Source organism: Adiantum capillus-veneris, chromosome 23 (genome assembly GCF_014529385.1).
Source record: "Adiantum capillus-veneris isolate H3 chromosome 23, ASM1452938v2, whole genome shotgun sequence".
Lineage (NCBI taxonomy): Eukaryota > Viridiplantae > Streptophyta > Polypodiopsida > Polypodiales > Pteridaceae > Adiantum > Adiantum capillus-veneris.
Window position 1 is genome coordinate 96,084,666 of NC_140953.1, and position 5,125 is coordinate 96,089,790.

At 39.0% G+C, this 5,125-nt stretch overlaps 1 pseudogene; it reads left to right on the forward strand.

The window, feature by feature from the left end:
• The first annotated feature begins 3,057 nt into the window (after nt 1-3,057).
• On the forward strand, nt 3,058-4,533 carry LOC147428207 (protein ENHANCED DISEASE RESISTANCE 2-like pseudogene; annotated as a pseudogene).
• The last annotated feature ends 592 nt before the right edge of the window (nt 4,534-5,125 follow it).

Consider the following 5,125-nt stretch of genomic DNA (forward strand, 5'->3'; position numbering starts at 1 on the left):
AACACACACCCACACACGTTATAGTAGCTCAGGAAAGTACAAGCCAGATAGCATGACATGGCATGCATGCTCGCCCTCCAAAACCCTACAAACTATAACATCTTCTTCTGCTTGCTCTTGCACATGAAGATCTTCTCCTCTCCTTGTTCGCCATGCCTTTCTCCTTGCGTGCACATGAGGTTCTTTCCAACACACACACACACACACACAAGATCAACAAGGCTCTTGCGTCACACTTGGGTGAAGGAATACATTACCCCTGCCATCCGGAGCTTAACAACATTATGAGCCGAGTATAGGTTCCAACTTCGAACACATATTCATCCACAACTATGCGACAGGGAGAGTACAACACACACGTAGGTGCATTTGCACCTTCTCATTATATTTTGGGTTTTCTTAATTATGTTTTTTAAATTTTCTTTTATATGTTAAAGATGAAAATGAATATATGGCTATGCAAACACACAAACTAGTTTTTTGGTTTTGATATGATATGAGGACATGTTCATCAAACCTCTTCCACTTCTTTCTCTAAGTGATATGATTGTCTCTACATGCGTTGCGTGCAACCTCATGTGAGGATATCATAGGAGACGGCAATTACTAAAATTTTAAAAAATATGTAGCTGACACAAAGGAAATGTTGCCGAAATTTTTACACAAAGTGATTTGCAAAAATAGATTGGCTTAAAAATGGTTGTTACCTATCTCATAAACATATTATGAAAGCTTGTATATTAAGTTCAGGGCTACCATATCCAACATGCTCAAATTGAATTCATAATTGTTTGTCTGTAAATTTGATGTTTTAGACTAAACACACGGACTCCTTGCAGATGAAATTACAACTAGTTGGCCCTATTTTGACTAATTTGGAATTTCAAGCGGTTGGACTTGTTTTGATTGATAAATAATTTGGATGTACTAAGTATCACCATCTATATCCGCTTTGGAAGCCTACACTTAGGAGATATAAGATGTTGAGCATCATGTTGTTACCTTCTTCAGATTTCTTTAAAAAAATTGCATGCTGATTGTACAGATGGACTTAAACATTCACCTCTCAACAATGGCTTTTTTTATCTGAGTGATTAAAGCATGTCTGCATATGATAATTTCCTTGTTTGAGAGTTTCTACATGGCATACTATCAACTTGCTATCTTTTTATAGTTGCTGGCATTCTAGTTTGGTCCATTATATAGTTCAATAGTTTGTATAGTTCAAATTACTATTAGAGAATCAATTCACTCTCTCTCTCTCTCTCTCTCTCTCTCTCTCTCTCTCTCTCTCTCTCTCTCTCTCTCTCTCTCTCACACACACACACACACACACACACACACAAAAATATGGTTGTTTGGTAGTAGATTTTGAAAACTAAAGTGCTACTAACAAGGTGCTATGTCCTTGAATTTCATGCAAGTGCCTTGATCACGTCCGGATTGAAGGGTGACTCACAAGTGAGATGGACCCATATTCCAATACTCAATCTATAACAGTTCTTGTGTTCCTTATCAACAGACACCTTTACCCACCGTCATGAACGAGACACACCCTTTGACCTAGAGCTCACAGAAGGCATTTTCCCTCACTAGTTAAACAAGGTGATGAGACACAAAGGCCTCCTAAGTTAAGGGGCGATGAGGGAGAGTAAGTTTAAATGCGTGCCCATAATCACATGGAATTTTTGTTGTGCTTTAATATAAAATTGTATGATCTAGAAAAAATTACCAAAATACCCCTCTAATTTGTGAAAATTCTCAAAATACCCTTGTCTCTATTTTGGTTGGACTGTTCAAGATTTTCTCATCTTTAACCTTTATTGACAATTGAGATCCGTTTTTGAGTACTTAGCATGTAATTTGTCACAAATTACCTCGCAAAAAAGGCAAATATGTCTAAAAATAATGTAGCAATTCATTTCCAAAGCCTACATAACCAACTCAAATTGTAGTTTTAGCATCTTATATAATAGACAATCAATCTTCTTATGAAGAGCTACAAAAAACTTGATTCATGGAGAAATTTACTTTCACAATCATGGGTATTTTGGGAATTTTGGAAAATGTGAGCATTTTGAGAATTTTTGACAAAATACTAGGGGTATTTTGAGAATTTTGGAAATTTGAGGGGTATTTTGGAAATTACCACAAAGTAGAGGGGTATTTTGGTTATTCTGCTATGATCTATTACACATATATAATCATAAGTAGTTTATATATTACAAAAAGAACCACTTAAATAATGTGAAAGGTGCGCATTGCATATCAACTTTGAAATAAAATAAAATGAGAACGAAGTAAAATAAAAACAATAAAATTTAAATTTAAAACACAAAAAAAATATTTTAGTATTTTTTCATAAGAAAATGCAAATCTAATAAACATAAAAAATAATAAAACAAGATAGTAAAATGAGCTTTTATGAAGTTTTTAAATGAAAGAACATTTTATCAATACCTCATATCATGGGATCAAACTCCTGTGAATACATTTTTTAATTCAAAAAGGTGAATGCAACTTTGAAAAATAGCATTTAGAAGACTATAATGTCTTTCTAGAAATTCACAGGACTTTCAAAGCCCCTTGGGACACTTGTCAAGCAAAGAAATTTGAACGACCTTTACCCATACTGCACTAAGACCTTCAACAGGCCAAAAAGAGGACGCAGTCAAAGTTCTCCTTGTTTTTGTGTCGAAGTTTGGAGGATTTACAAAAATTTAAACTGAACATGTAAAATTTTTGCATGTTTTCTTCAAGATAAGCTTGAAATCTAGGCATGATTTTGGATTTTAAGTTGGTACGAAATATCGATTTTTGGTGAATTAGCTTGGGGTCCATCCAGAGAGGATGCTTAGCTAATAGCCACAAGATAAGCTTGAAATCTATGCATGATTTTGGAATTTAAGTCGGTAAGAAATACCGATTTTTGGTGAATTAGCTTGGGGTCCATCTAGAGAGGATGCTTAGCTAATAGCCATTTAAGTTTTGACAATGGGAACAGATGCCTATGTAGACCCTGGGCAGTGGGCACACCTATTCCATGTCCAGAGTGGCACACCCAAACATGCACACACAAACAGCGATGTGGAAAGCACACGCATGGTGCTCTGTCCACCAAGCTGGCGATTACTTTTAGCCTTGCGAGATGCCTATGGGAAAACCCCTGGCTATGGCGGTCGCGCTTTTCGGCCTTGCACAGCTCCTTTTGTTGTTCGCATCTCCCACATTGTCTCCGCGGCCTTAATCCATGCTTTCTTCTGCGTTCTCCTTCCTCGAGATCGTCCTCACAGAGCCTTCACTGGCTTTCTAGTACGCAGAGGAAGTTTGAAAGACTATACACTGCACTAAGATCGCCTGCTCTTTCAAAGAATTCCTTTCTTCCTCGACGTGGAACGCTCGAGTTCCACCTCAGAGCCTTCCATGGAAGACTGGAAAGCTTCTGTCAGAAGTGGCGGCTCCTTGCGTCAAGTATCCCTGGAGAATGGCGTCAATGGCTGGGCCTCTCCTCCAGGTGATTTTTTCAATGCTCGAGGCCTCCATTATTTCTCAAAGAAGCAGAAGCTACCTGCAGGTGAGTGCCTTCTTCAACCCCTGGGGGTAGACTGGTTGAAATCTCACAGCAAGCTCGACCATTTCCTTGCCCACCCGGATAATCGGGTTATGAGGGCCCTAAGAGCTGCACAGGTGAAGCAGGATCCCCCTCTTAAGGCCTTCATTCTAGCCATTAATTTGCAAGTACCTGGTCGAGAACAACATAGTGCAGTATTCTACTTTGTCACAGAAGAAGCAATTCCCCATGGCTCTCTTCTTCATCGCTTCATCCATGGTGATGATGCCTTCAGAAACAGCAGATTCAAACTTATTAACAAGATAGTACGTGGCCCATGGATTGTGCGTGCCACAGTAGGGAATCATGGTACTTGTCTTCTTGGCAGGGCTCTCACATGTAACTACATTCGTGGATCTGATTACCTGGAGATAGATGTGGACATAAGTTCTTCTGCACTTGCAAGCGCGATTCTGCATTTAGCACTTGGTTATGTCAACACTGTTACTGTGGATATGGCTTTCTTAGTCGAATCTCAAACTGAAGATGAGCTTCCTGAAAGAGTATTTGGAGCATCCAGGATTGCTCAGATAGAAATGGCTGCTGCTGTCTTTGTGGAGACAGGTGATCCTCCTAATGCTCATCATCCCATCAGCAGTGAGTCTTCATGGCGAAAGTTCAGCAGAAGTATCTCTCTCCTTGGACATGCAGGGAAACCTTCTAAGGTTGAAGTTGAGAAAGAAGCAGAAGAGAAGATTATCTCTAAACATGCAGATTGCTAGTCTAACTACTGTGACCTCTGTTGGAATGATCATTTTTGGACAAATATAGAGGGGCTGACGATCCAGACACACATGATCACTTTTGTAAGGCAAGCCTTTGGGCAAGGCACACAATTCACCTGTGGTCTTGAGCTAATTGACTTCTTCCCTTGCAAGATCTTTGAATTGGACAATGAATAGAATGTACTTTTGTTTCTTTCATTTGGTAGTAAAGGGCTCCTCAAGTGCGTGCTGCTTGTGAATTTTTATGTTGTGCGTATCAGTGGTTGGTTTGCTCTTGCTAATGTGAACTTATTTTATCACAGATTTATTCTACCGCCGGTAGACAATTTACTGCTTTTGAGCTAAATTATTGCTTAGCGTTAAGATCTACCACGGTTTTGTAATCTCGTTGGTCGTCTCTATTGACATGCAGCTGAGGATGGGCTTCTGTGCACATGTAGATAAGACAGATTTCAGATAGTGATTTTTTGAACGCACTATCTTATGGGCTTTCTTGGGCACAAGCGTCAGAGTCGTATAAGCAGTTCAATTGCATCATCCAACTGTTTGGTGCAATTTCATTCAAAATTTGAGCAATATGTTTCTATCTGCAATCATAATGTGCAGAAGTTCTCCATATCTTGATTGACTGTTATGTGTTTGTTAAGCCAACGGGAGCCTCACTTTTACTTTATCAATAAACCTTCGAGGTGACTCTTTGCCTGCACATAGCAGAGGTAAAGGCACATACTTGTGTTTAGCAATGATAAAGGTGAAAGATTGCTGGAGTAGTAAGCATTTGATTCAGCAT